At 47.2% G+C, this 14,323-nt stretch overlaps 1 protein-coding gene across 5 annotated transcripts in view; it reads left to right on the plus strand.

Annotated features, from left to right (window-relative positions):
• The first annotated feature begins 12,063 nt into the window (after nucleotides 1-12,063).
• Nucleotides 12,064-14,323, plus strand: part of ZNF710 (zinc finger protein 710) — a 68,214-nt gene continuing 65,954 nt past the window's right edge. The window contains exon 1 of one of the 5 annotated variants that reach the window (XM_065906831.1): nucleotides 12,064-12,589. The gene's annotated coding sequence lies outside the window, so the exon portion shown is untranslated. Of the gene's footprint in view, nucleotides 12,590-13,555; nucleotides 13,567-13,904; nucleotides 14,092-14,323 lie in introns of those variants that run through there. The other 4 variants (XM_065906830.1, XM_065906834.1, XM_065906833.1 and 1 more) reach the window with 4 other exon arrangements.

Below are 14,323 nucleotides of genomic sequence, written 5' to 3' on the forward strand. Positions count from 1 at the left end.
CCTGCTCACCTCTTCCCATGGTTTCCTCTCAGCTTGAGGAAGCCCTAAAGCTAACCTTTTCCCCATGCTTTGGAGCTCAGTCCCCAAGAAGGGCACTTGCGTGGGGACACTAGACCAAATATCCTCAGTTTTGTCTGCAGACTAGGCCATCCCACCAGTTCTCTGCTTCCTTTCTCCCTGAATCGCACTCTTTTGCAGAAAAGGCAAGGAGGTAAAGTAGGACCACCCACCCCAGAGGAAAGGGTTAGCATCCAACACCAACAAAATGTCCAGCTGAGATAATTTAAGTTAGGCCTCCCATTCTCCCGTCTGCTGCAGATTCCCCTAAGCTGCCTATTTCCCAAGATTGAGCAGGACACTGGTCCGAAAGAGAAGTTGGAATCCTAATCTTCAGTGCCAGTTTTCACTCTGGATTTATTTAAATGACATGAGTGCAAACATTTTCTTCTAGTTTTGTTTCCGGTATTTTCTGTTCAGTGACCTGACTCATGTTAACTTTTAACGATTTGTCTATTGGGATTTTACAGTTTAAAAAATCATTTATATAAAAATATCTTTATGTAATTTTTTAAAAAGTATTAAACATATTTAACACTGTCTTTTTAGTTCTGTCATCACTTTTTCTTTTAAAACTATGTAAGTGATTTATGAGTATGAGGAGGAGAAGGGAGCGATAGAGGATGAGATAGTTGGATGGTAGCACCAACTCAATGGACATGAGTTAGTGCAAACTCAGGGAGATGGTGAAGCCCGGCGTGCTGCAGTCCCTGGGGTCACAGAGTCGGACATGACTTAGCAACAACAAAGTGAGTGTGCTCTTGTTGTATGATTAAAACCCTTACAGTTCAAATAAATCAAATGTCCCGTCAGGCCACTCCAAATGCTATCAGCTTGTGTAGCTGATTATATTCATCCTGACCACCGTCTAGGTATTTACACACCTAATACATTCACAAAAACACATAGTTTTGTTTTGTGTACATTTTTCTTCTTTATGTGACCATACTAACTGCAACTTGCCTTCTTTGCTTAACAGTATATCTTAGAGGGACTTCCCTGGTGGTCCAGTGGTTAAGAATCTGCCTTCCAATGCAGGGGACAGGTTCAATCCCTGGCGGGAAACTAAGATCCCAGAACTACAGTTAGAGTCGCTTTGCTACAAGGAAGATTCTGCATGACAGTGAAGATCCTGCTAGGACTGACACAGTTAAATACATATTTTTCAAAAACAAACAAAAAATCCCCAATATATCATTTAGAGATAATTTTTGTTTTCTTGCCATGTAAAGTTTGACTTATTTATATAACCAAAAATGTTCTCTTTTTCCTTGATTTCTTGCTTTGGTTCTAAGCTTAGGGAGTCATTTCTTCTCCAGGTGTTTGAAACTGTCTATTTTCTTTCCCTCACATTTTTAAATTTGGTCTTTATTATTGTTGCCATCATTATGTCCAAATAAAATATATTTGGTGTATTATGTGAGATGAGGATACAATTTTTTTCCCTAAATTGCCAGTCAGTTAGCCCAAAATAATTTTCTAAATTACCCTTTCTTTTCCTGATGATGGTACTTTATTACACATTACATAATGTATGTATCATTGTTTCATTCTAAAAGTCCTATTTTAAACTACTGAGACAATGACAAATTTTTGTCCTCATACCACACAATTTTAAATATCACAATTTCCTAATATGTTTTGTGACAAGAAGGTTTATTCCCTCATCCTCACTCTCATTTTGCAAAACTTTCATTGAAATTCTACCTCTTTATTCTGCTAAATGAATTAATGAATTTTATAATCTTTTCCTTTTTTTGAAAAGTTAAAAAAAAACTCACATTTGGATTTTCATTAAGCCTGTAAATTAAATTGACCTTTCCATCTTTACATTATTTAGCCTTTGCACTAGACATAAAGAATGTCTCTCCCTGGTCATCTTTTCTTTTAACCTTAGGAAAAAAATATATAGATTTCTTCATAGAGAAAATGCTATATTCTGGATTAGTTTATATATCCCATGCTTCAAAACTTTAGAAAATAAACCCTGTTCCCCAAAAACCATCTGAACTCACAACTTTGGGGAACAGCATTCTTGATATCTGTCTTAAATTCTTCCTCAACTTGTTTATTCATTAAACTAGTATTTATTTCAAGTGCCTGATATGCTTCAGGCCAAGGTTTGTGCATAGGCATACAGCAGCAAGTAAAATAGCTTTCTTTTTTTTTCTTTTGACAGCTCCTCTCGGCTTGTGGAATCTTAGTTCCTCCACCAGGAATTGAACTCCAGCCACGCCAGTGAAAGCCCAGAGTCCCAACCACTATCAGGAATTCCCAGATAGTTTTCATATAATCATCTCAAAATATAATGCTTACTTAGAAAAAAAAAATCACGATCATCTCAAAATAAAAAGTTTAATTAAAAACACTAAAGTTCCCTCTTCTTAGGAAGCTGGTATTCTAGTGGGGAGAGAAGAAGGGAAACAAGTAAGCAATTAGGCATATGTCATATCAGATGGTGCGAAATGCTGCTGAGAAAAAGTGCAGTTTCGGAAAGCTGGTCAGGGGCAGATGCTCTGTCCGCTGATTTTGAACAGAAGCTGAAGGAGGTGGCTTAGATTTTCTGCTTCTGACAGAGAAAGTTCTCTATTTTTTTCCCCCAGAAAATTATCTCAGATGTATTCAAATTTGTCTACAATCTCACGTCATACTCTTTTATATTTTTTAAGTCTATTTTTTGTCATTTCTACCATTTCACCCTAACTTTTATTTCTGCTTTTTTCCTTCATTATATTTGTCCATTGTATTATTTAGACCTCGTTTTTTACATAAAGAATCAACTCAAGGATGTACGTGTTATGTACTGTTTTTCTATTTTTTAATTTATTTTTTTCTGTTTCTTTTCTGATCTCTTCCTTCCTCATCTTTATTTGCGGTTTTGTTTTCATGTATTTCTAAAGTATTTAATGAGTATTTTGCTTGTTTAAATTTCTCTGGATTTAGTAGGAAAATCACTTTAAAAACTAAATAAAATTTTGAGTAAAGCTTTGTGCACATACTGTTGATTTTCCTAGGTGTGACTCTTTATCTTTCTTTCCAAATTAACACAACTCCTAGTATATATAACTGAATCATTGTGTGGTATACCTGGAACTAACACCATATTGTAAATCAACTACACTTCAAAAAAAAAAAGTTAGATACACACACACACCCGGAAAGAAAACTGTATTCACACAATAAATAAATAAATAAAGGCAGTGAAGCTCACACACACAAACTCCACTTCATTCCTGATTTTCTCTTTATCCAAAAGCTTATTTGGGAGAATTTTAAATAGTCAATTTCTAACAATAATTTCTAGTGTTAGCATATTGTGAACAAAGGATGTGATCCACATGACATTTGTACTTTGAATTCATTGACTTTTCTTTGTGGAGGAAACTGTGATCCACTTTTAAAGTTATTTTCTGGATCCTGGGAAACAGGCTGAGTAACTTACAGCCCAAGCCAAAACTCAGTATATCTTCAGGAACTCGGGAAAAGAACAAAATGTGAACAGGAAGTAAGCTTCAAAGAGGAAGTGATTTTGATACAGAGGAGACAAAGGACTGGCTTTTTTCAGTACCCACTAAAGGCCAGGCACTGTGCTGGGTGCTTTGAATGTATTGTCTCACTCTGAGGCCAAGCAGGATTCTTCAGAGCAGGAAATGGTGCCCCGGGGAGGTTAAGTAACTTCCTAAAGTCTGTTCCTTGCTCACAGTCCTGTCCCCTCGCTATGCTGAGCAGCTTCCCACTTTCCTTTCAAGACTCAGTTTAAACATCACCTTTTTTCTCAAAGAGAAGTGTTGGGCACCCCTCTTCTATTCGTGTAGAAGTCATCGCTAGTCACATCTGCCACCCTTGGTTACCTAGCCAACACATTGTGGGTTCTCAATAAATATTTGTTATGAAGTGAAGAATACAGGCAAAAGGGCCAACATAAAGGACCAAAAAAGAGTTCCTGTATGAAGAAAGAACACAGCAAAGCCATCAGCCTAAGGCACCCTTCTCCGACCCCAGCCAAATGGCGATGCTTCTGGGTTTACAAGTAATAAAATTGGCATTAATAGCTCGTTCTGTTTGCGAAGTGTTTGCTGTCCACAGAGCATTATCCTATCTGTACTATCTTATTTGGTCTCCAAGAATGGGTTGCCTTAAGCCCCATCTTCTAGGTAAAATACTGAAGCATTTAGAAACTGAGTCTGGCCAATGTCAGACAGGGAAGCCCGGGCTGCTGCAGTCCATGGGGTTGCAAAGAGTCTGACATGACTCAGCGACCGAACAACAAGGTCATACAGCTTGCAAGTCGCCATAACCAAGAGCTCCTCAGACTCCACTTAATGACACATTCAAACTTGAACCCAGGTCCCATCCTGATGCTAAAGCAGACCCGCAGACACATGCGTGCACGCTCATGCACACACACACCTTGCTGCCTTGGTGGAGGAGATGTTCAATTCCCCTCCTGCCTCGCTCATCATTGTGGTTTCACAATGGAGTCTTTCTTCTTCAGACAACATGTTTAATTAATGCCTTAAAGGAAATTCATGAGAGTGATCCCTGATGTTACATGCTCATTCATTCTTCTGTTCTTACGGACGATAAATAGTGACAGAGCATTTACTGAGCCCCTGTTAAGAATGCAAAGCCAGGTAATCTGCTAGCCCTGGACACTGGGACCCAGGTGAAGGTTGAGGAGGACGACTTAGAGGGACCTTCAGGACAGCTCTGCTCACAGTCCACTCACCCCGCTTCCAGGCCTGCCTCCTCCTCCCCCACCCTCTCAGTTCCCACCCCACACCCTCTTTATCTCCCTTCACAAAAAACCCCATTCTCTTTTTGCACAATACACTTTCACAATAGATAGTCTATTCAACCCAGAGCCCAAATCATCAGCAACCAAAATGCTTGGTTCCTCTTTCCTCCTAGGTCTTCAAACGTTTCCAGGGGAGGAGGAATAATTGCATTCTGTAGTGTAACTTCCTGTCCCTGTTTGCTTGGCTGTTTCTCCTGCAAACTGGAAGGTCCTCGAAGGCCTGGCCTGGGTCTTTTCACTATTGACTGTAGAATAAATGAGAAACCCAGGTCTTGCTCTCTAAATATATAGTTATTGTTTAAAATAATATAATCATTAGAGAAATTTGGCAAATACTTTGAGACAAAGAAGAAAATAAAAATTATCTAATATTACAACAAACACATATAACTTTTTATTAATTTTTACTTATTTTAAAATTTTTGGCCACACTGTGTGGCAGGCAGAATCTTAGTTCCCCAACCACGGATCAAACCCATGCTCCCTGCAACGGAAGTTTTAACCACTAGACTACCAGGGAAGTCCCACAAGTAACTTTTAAACTTGTTTGTATTTCCTTCCAAGTTTTTATATGTACTTTTCAGGATAAATATTCAATATATATGTATATACAAAACTGGGCAAGACTACAATTGCATATGCAATTTTGTATCTCACTCACTACATCAGAAACATTTTTCAGGTCATTAAATATTCTTCAAAAACACGGCTTTTAATAGCAATGCAGCTACATCAAACGTGCATGCCGTAACTTCTTTAAACATTTCCTCACTGTTGAATACTTGGGTTATTTCCTTTCTTCCTTCTGTCCTTTTCCTTTTTTTGGGCTGTAATTTTTGCCAACATAAATAACATTTTGATAAACATCCTTAACTCACATCTTTGTCCACACTGATGACTCCCCCTACAATAGATTTCTAGAACTAAAGTTATTAATCAAAAGACATAAACTTTTTCAACTTCTCTTGACTTACAATATTAAATTATTTTCCATCAGCCTTCTCATGGCAATACATGTCATCATTGTGGGTTTTATGTATTTATGTGTTTTTAACTGTTTAGTGAAGCTAGCAGTTTCCTGTTTATGGTAGGTGGCCCATGTTTCTTTTAGCTTATTTTTAGTCTTATATTTATGCAAATAAGGGCAGTTAATTTACTGGTCCAAACAATGATGGGAATAAAGCCACCAACTATGCACCCTTGGTCATAAAGGGGATGGGGAGGTTCACCCTATCATCATTCCCTGAAAAATGATGCACAAAGGTCAGATGCTCACCCCATCTATCTAGCTACAAAGACTTGCTTTCTTTGGGTTTTTCCTACAAACCCTGAAAGTGAAAGTTGCTTAGCTGCGTCTGACTCTTTGAGACCTCACAAACTATACAGTCCACGGAATTCTCCAAGCCAGAATACTGGAGTGAGTATAGCTTATCCCTTCTCCAGGGGATCTTCCTGACCCAGGAATTGAACCAGGGTCTCCTGCATTGCAGGAGGATTCTTTACCAGCTGAGCTACCAGGGAGGTCCCCCCTGAGTCTCCCTAAATTGCTACTACACTTCTGAGAATTTTGAGCTGCTGCCCAATACGACTTCTGTGGGACTCCGGTCCCTGACTTAGTTCTCAGGGACTCTCCAGCTCTGGTCCTCCTGCCATCTCCTACATCCCATCCTTTCAGGAGTTCAAGGTTTGCCTCTGCTCTCTGAAACCCCTTGAAGTTCCATCCCCAGGGTCCTGCATCTTCTATTGACTGGAATCCATCCAGTGGGGAGGTTTGATTCTCAAAACCGAATATTAGACGTTGCAAAGTCACTGATACATATATATGTATATACACATACATATTATACTGTTCAGTTGCTCAGTGGTGTCCAACTCTTTGTGATCCCATAGGCTGTAGCACACCAGGCTTCCCTGTTCTTCACCATTTCCCAGAGCTGGCTCAAACTCATGTCCATTGAGTCGGTGATGTCATCCAACCATCTCATCCCCTGTTATACCCTTCTCTTCTTGCCCTTCAGTCCTTCCCAGCATCAGGGTCTTTTCCAATGAGTCAGCTCTTCAAATCAGGTGGCCAAAGTATTGGAGCTTCAGTTTCAGCATCAGTCCTTCCAATGAATATTCAGGGTTGATTTCCTTTAGGATTGATGTCTTTGATCTCCTTGCGGTCCGAGGGACTGGTCATGGTGGAGAGTTCTGACAAAACGCGGTCCACTGGAGAAGGGAATGTCAAACCACTTCAGCATTCTTTCGAGGACCCCATGAACAGTATGAAAAGGCAAAAAGAAATATATGTGTATATATATAGTATTTACAAAAATATTTCTTTATCTGGCTGCAGGGGTCTTAGTGGCGGCATGCAGGATCTTTTAGTCGTGGCATGTGGGATCTAGTTCCATGAACAGGGACGGAATCCAGGCCCCCTGTATTAGGAGCACGAAGCCTTAGCCACTGGACCACCAGGGAAGTCCTTGATATAAATCTTTAATGTTTGTTTGGTTCTGCCAATGAAAGCAACAAATTTTAATAATCATCTGCTGATCTCCCAGCAGTTACTCTGGTGAATACGTCAATTGGAATACTGAAGAGCTGTGTTTCATCCCTTTATTTGGCTTACTAGATTCCTCAGATTTTCAGAGATTTCAGAGATGGTTATGAACATTCTTGAAGGTCTGTGACATGACTGCATCCTCCCATTAATAAACCTTATACTAACAAATATTCCCTCCCATTCCAGCCGTGGGGGCTCCTGAAAAGCCCAGGGGAGGCTTCCTTTACTGCTTCTGCATTGGAACAGCTGATTTCTTTCTCTCTCGTGTGAGTGAATTTGAAGGCTTCCTTCCTGGATTTGAGAGGATCAGGGGACTGGGCTAAAGGTGGTGGTGTCTGTGATCATAGGTCCTTGCGAGTACTTCCTCACGGTCATTCACACAGGCTTCACTGTTTACCAAATGAAGTATCACGCATCACGTGTCATGCATCACCTGCTTTCATGCCTGCCCACAATCCCAGGAGATGGCCATTACTGAAGCTACTCAGGTGTCAGAGAAGGAAGGGGGTCACTGCCCAGACAGGTTCTTGCAGGGAGGTGATCTGAGAGAGAAAACGGGGAAGTATGAGGAGGGGATGGGCTTCCCTGGTGGCTCAGATGGTAAAGAATTTTGATCCCTGGGTCTGGAAGATCCCCTGGAGAAGGGAATGGCTACCCACTCCAGAGAATCCTGGAGAATCCCATGGACAGAGGAACCTGGTGGGCTACAGTCCATGGGGTCACAGAGTCAGGTATGACTGAGAGACTAATACACGTGAGGAGGGGATATGAGAAAGAAAAGAAGAAAACAGGGATGTTCAAAGGAACTCCCACCTAGAAACTCTGGCTGCAAATTCTGGCTCAGTCACTCCATAGCTGTGACCTTGGAAAGCTTTTTTTCTTGGAAAGCTTTTAAATTCTTTCTGTGCCTCAGTCTCCTCAGCTGTAAAATGATGACCAGAATATGACATTGATCTGGCACAAAGGTGACTGTACAGTATGTTTATCACAGCAGGTCTACAAAAGCGGAAAATTGGGAATATCCCACCAGTCCAGTGATTTGTTTTCGAACAAGTAAGATAAACACATGCTATAGGAAAATATCATTTGTTAAGAATGACAATGGAAGTTTACAGACAGGAGAAGATATCTGTGACATATATCAAGTAAAAGTCGTTGCTATTTGGTAGGAATAACATTATGCCATTTTTGTTAATTTTCTTCAATATATTTACAAGTACAGTCATTCATCTGGTTAACAATATTTACTTCGCATAGTTTTATTACTATGCATTTATGCGCAGATGTGTGCCTATAAAATGTCCAAGGTTATATACCAAACTGTAATGTCTCTACAGGAGTTCTTTTTCAGATTTGCTTAGCTGGTTATCAAATTCTCTCATAATGAACTTGTGTCATAAAGAAATAGTAGAAGTGCAAAAGGTTTACGACGCAGGAACTGGAACCCTGGTGTCTGCCTGGATCCAGGGGGCAGGCTGCTGATGCCAAGTTCATTTGCAGGTTGCCTGGAGAACGAGGAACCCAAGCAAAGGACTAAGAGGTTTCAAGAGATTTAATGTGGGCTCTAGCGGAGTCAAAAGTCGCTCTCTCCCCCTCTCTTCTCCCCAGTGTGAACTTCTGGGTCTACTTTTCTCCACTGAGCAAACAGCCAGGCACACACTCCTAGGGGCCCTCCTGGATGTTACAAGGCCCACTCTCCTCTGTTCCAATTTGCTCTTCTGGCAGGCGACATCTCCACCCATCAGGCCAGGCCTTCGTAACCACAGTTGTCACATTCTGGTCTCGTTCCTGAGATGACACCCTGGGCATCCTGGTTGGATGGAGGTGATCCCCAGTTCCAGCTACCCATGAGGACACAGGGCATCTCTGAAGGAACGCTCTCTCCACAGCCAGTTCATTACATTTCAGGTATGGTGACTCACTCAAGTTTCAACCCTTAACATAAATCTCATTTTCAGTTAGTAAGAGCGCCTCCCGTCACTCCCTAACACATAATGACAATGAATAAAAGCTATCATGTTTTGGAGCTTATGTCCCAGATGCTGAGCTGAGCACGGGCTTTTTTTAAGCCTCACAGAATCCCTGCGGGTCAGTTGTTTTTACCCCATTTCACAGATGAGAAAACTTACATTCAGAGAGGTTAACTGGCCCAGGAATATGCAGCAAGTCAACCTGGACCCTTAAACATAAAACACCGTTTCTGCGGCCCATAGGTCTTCTTTGTGGTTTAGTCGCTCAGTTGCATCCAACTTTTCAGATCCCATGGACTGAAGCCCCACCAGCCTCCTTTGTTCCATGGGATTTCCCAGGCAAGAATACTGGAGTGGGTTGCCATTTCCTTCTCCAGAGGATCTTCCCAACCCAGGGATCAAACCCAGACAGACCCAGGCAGTCCCCTGCATTGCAGGAGGATTCTTTCTGACTGAGCCTCCAGGGAAGCCCATAGGTCTTCTTACCCTCATCTTATAAAGATGGAAACTAAGGCTATTAACCACCCAAGTTCATGATGCGAGCAAGTGGGAGAGGCAAAAATTTTTAAATCTCCCTGCTATCCTGCCCCTCCCCAACTCGTGCTCAGACACCCGTGTGTCCCTGCTCTGCCACTGTACTCTTCACTACAGCCAGTATTTGTGTAGGTTCCAAGAACCCAGAAGAATTTGCTCTCTTGCCTTGGCACCTTCAGACAGGATGTGCCATCACATGCATTTACCTAGACATCTAGACATAACTTCCTCCAGGAGCCATCCCTGACCACCCTAGTCCAAGCACCCCTTTTCTAGGTGCTTCTTTGGGTCATCCTTACGTGTAACATGCGGCACTGTGGTTGCCTGTCTTCTTGTTTCTTTCCCTGCCAGTCTAAAGCCTAAGTGACAACCACAGCCACTGATGGTTGTTAGATCCTTAGCACCCGGCTTGGAGTGGGCACACAGTAGGTTTTCAGTAAGCATGGGTAACCCCAATGCTCCACTATCAGTGCTGTTTGTTTTATTTGGAGAAAATAATTTAGGTGCACTAAGCAGAATCTAAGAAGACAGAAATGTGGCTCCCTGGACACCCCATTAAGAGGGCAGAATGGGTGGGGGATGGATGCTCTGGGGTCATCCAGGGCTCAGTGTGGTGACATTAAAAACCACGGAGTCCTCCTTGCTAAGGCAAGTCCCAGGCTACTGTTTTCTCACTCCCAGTCAGAAACAAATCATGTTCTGAGTGACTGGAGTCATTGCTCACAGCACCGGGAGCTGGTTTAGGGTGGGGTGAGGGGCAGTGGCCTTGGGGCTCCAGTGTCTAAAGGCCCAGGCCTGCGGGCTGGGGGGAGGGGTGCAGAGTGGCAGGTCCTGTGTGTGTGAGTGGGGGGCGAAGGGGGGGGGGAGACAATGGGGCTCAGCATCTGCTCCTCGCTGGGAGAAGGGACCCTCCAGTGAAAAGCCAGGGAGAGCAGGGAAGTGTGGGAGGAATTGATGAGGAGAAGGGGTGGAGCCAAGGAGACGCAGCCGGGAGGAAGGAAGAGAAGGGGAAGGAAGAGCGGAGGGAGGGGAGAGGATCCAGGCTCTCCTTCCTCTCGGTGACTTGGTCCGGAGCCGCAGCCTGCTCTCGCATTGTTTCCTGCGGAAACGTGGGGGGCCCATGGAGACTCACGCTTCTCCCCAGCCCCTGGCAGCAGCCCCCAGTCCAAGGGCCAGGCATCCTGCAGGTGCTCAATACTTAGCTGGGCAAAAGAGACATGTGGCCCAAGTTTGCTCTGGGAACTTTTCCCCTCCCTTCTCCCCACTTCTCTGGAGAAGAAGGCAGAGCAGGTTTTTGGGAACACGCCCAGGCGCCCCATGAATAATTGACCCTTCGTGGGGTCTCTGCCGCGTTCGGTCCGAGGGCTCGGAGTGGAGAAGCGGCTGGACGTTAGAGGCCAGTGGGGAGCCGGGGGAAGGAAAGGCTGCGCCAAGCCCCGCGGCCCTGCCGGGAGGAGCCGGGGGCCCGACCCCCGCACGGCCAACGGCCACGCCTCGGCGCCCCCCAGCAGCGCGCCCGGGGGCGGAGGCCCAGGCTCGGCGCTGGGCGAGCCTGCGGGGGCCCGATCCCAGCGGCTCCTCCGAGCCCCTTCCCCACCCCGGCCCAGGCGCTCGCAGTACGCCCCGCTCCCTCGAGTCTGGACGTCCAGGGCTCTGCAAACAGCTGTTCAAAGGCTTTTTACAGTTCAGTGCTCTGCGGGGATGTCTGTTCCAAGCCCATCTGCCTACTTTAAAAATATATAAGTGAAGAACACACCCAACCTTTCACCTCTGGCTGGGGAGGGGCGGGCTCAGCGGCCCCCGCCCGCACTTCGGAAGGAACCCGCACCCGGCACCCGCGGCTGCGTTCCCCCCACCCCCATCGACTCTCCTCTCGGGAGGACGTCCCATGCTTCCCACGGGGGAGGGGGGCGTCCCCTAGGCCCCCTTTGTGCCAGGCAGGACCGGGCCCCCCATTTCCATGCGAGGTTCTTATGCTCCCCTCTCCCCCGCTTCAGTTAATCTTTGTTCCCCTTTTCTGCTGAGAGGAGAAAAAAAAAAGAGAGAAAGAAAAGGAGGAAAAAAAGGCGTGACTTGATTCTCAAACGAAACTCCCACAGCAAACAAAACCCTTTTAGAGAAATAAGAAAGGAGGAAGAAGGAAGAAAAGGGGGAAGGAAAAAAAAAAGAAAGAAAGGAGAGAGAAACCCCTCCAGGCTTTCAATTTGAGTGGGAGAGTTGAAGCGAAAGAAAGAGAAAGAAAGGAAGAAAAACCCTCTCTGCGGTAGAAAGAGAAAAGAAAACTTGGGCTGACAAGAGGGGGGTGTTGGGGGGGGTGGAAGGAAGTGAGAAAACAAAAGAGAGATAAAAGGGCTGCTTTTCTGTCTTTCTCTTCCTCCGCGAGCTGGGTTAGGAGGAGCTGTTTTGCATCCCTTCACGTCAGCCCTGCCTCATTCCCTTCTTCCAGGGAGGGAGAGAGAGCGAGCGAGCGAGAGAGGGAGAGAGAGAGAGAGGAGAGGGAGAGAGAGGGGGAGAGAGAGAGAGAAAGAGAGGAGCCGGAGGGAGGGCGGCAGGAGCAGGCGGCGGGCGCGCGTGGAGGCGGGCGGCGGGCGCGCAGCAGCAGCCCGGGCGGTGGGCAGCCAGGAGCCCCCCCGGCCCCGGCCCGCCACGGGCCCCAGCGCAGGAGCCGCGCCCGGACCCAGGGTGAGTGTCCCGCGCGGCCCCCGGGCCCCGGCCCCGCAGCCCCGGGCGGCGCGCCGGCGGGGGCGCGGGGGGCGCGGGGGTGGGTCGCTGCGGCCGCGGCCGACCCGCCCCCCGCCTCTCCCCGGGGACGGCGGCGCGCAGGCCCTGGCCGCGCTGCAAATATGTCGTCTTTTCCTTTCACTTCCACATTCCCTCATGCCGGAGAGCTGGAGGGAGAGAGGGAGAGCCGGAGAAAGAGGGAGAGATGGCGTCTGGAGGGAGGGAGGGGGTGTGGAGGGGGAAGGGAAGGAGGGAGCGGGCGAGCGAAAGCGGGCGAGAGCGAGGAGAGCGCGCGAATGAGAGAGAGAGAGGAAGAGAGAGAAAGGGAGGGGAGAGAGAGAGAGAGAGAGAGAAGCAAAAATGAAAGGAAAGCGCGGCGGCGGCGGCGGCAGGGCGGGAGGCCCGGAGGCGGCGGCGGCTCGCGGGCCCGCACGTGGGTGTCCGGCGCCCGGTGCGCTCCCCCCGCCGCCCGCCCGGGACTCAAAGTTTCACCCCCTGGCCGCGCCGCCCCGCCCCGCCGCTGCCCACAAACTTTATTCTCGGGGCGGGTGGGGTGGCTGCGCGTCCCCGCCGTCCGGGGTGGGGGAGGGCCGGGCGCGCCGCTGGGCTGTCGGGGGGCACCCCCCCCGGGCCGCCGCGCGCCCCCCACGCCGGGGCCGGGGACCTGTTGAAGGCGCTCGCCGTCCGGCCGGGTGTCCACGGCTCTCCTTGGTCGGTCTCGGTTCCCCTTCCTCGTCGCCCACCCTTCTCCGTCTCCTCGCGGTCATTTTCCTAATTGGACAGAGCCGTGGGGTGTGATCGCTGGCGTCAGATTGGGGGCCCCCCGAGGCTGCCAGGTGGGCGCGGGGGACTCGGGACCGACGGGACAGCCCCAGCGTACAGAGCCCACAGATCCGGCCCTGGTGCCACCGCCCCCCTAACCGCGGACTTGCTAACTAGTGCGTATCGGGTTTGTTTTTTTTTTTTTTCCAACTTGCCTTTTAAGATGACTTTTATGGTCGCTGCAACTGCTTCCCTTCACTCTGTGCTGTAGTTTGGGAAGATTTAAGAGGCCAGGGAGGTGCTTGCGTGGGTTTTAACTAACCCAAAACGATCATTAATGTATCTCTTAGCTCTGCGAGGGATCGGGCAAGGTGTACTCGGAGCCCGGGTGCGTTTTCACAGGGTCACTACGAGGTGCAGGTCCTTTACCGGTCTGAGCGGTCCAATGAGGGACCCTCCTGGAGGCCCATCCTAGAGCTGCGGGCCGAGCGCCCTAAGTGCTAAGGGCACCCAGAACGCCTTGATTTCTGCGCAAAATGGAAACTCCCAGCCGGCGCCGACCTGGAGGGGATATAGCCAATTCCGGAGGGCGCCGGGGAAACTCACAAGATTACCCCACAGGTGTGCGGAGAGGACTTTGAACTGTGGGGGTCAGCCAGCCAACTTCGAAGCTTCTCTTTCAGTGCTGCCTTTGTACACGTGTAAGTAAAACAGTCAAAGTTCATTTCTGCCAAGCAGAGGGCCTGGAGCCTGCATCCCTGCTTTTGCCCTGAGACCAGGGGCCTTCAAAGGACCCGTCGGACCAGGTGGGGGAGGAGAGGTGAACCGCCCCTAATTGTCTTTAGACTTTAGAAAAGGCATTCTTAGTGTTTGTGATCAAAGCCTTGGGCCTGTCCGGTTTTGATTTTTGAGACTTATGGTAGTATGGTAGTC

Source organism: Muntiacus reevesi, chromosome 15 (assembly GCF_963930625.1).
Source record: "Muntiacus reevesi chromosome 15, mMunRee1.1, whole genome shotgun sequence".
Classification (NCBI taxonomy): Eukaryota; Metazoa; Chordata; class Mammalia; order Artiodactyla; family Cervidae; genus Muntiacus; species Muntiacus reevesi.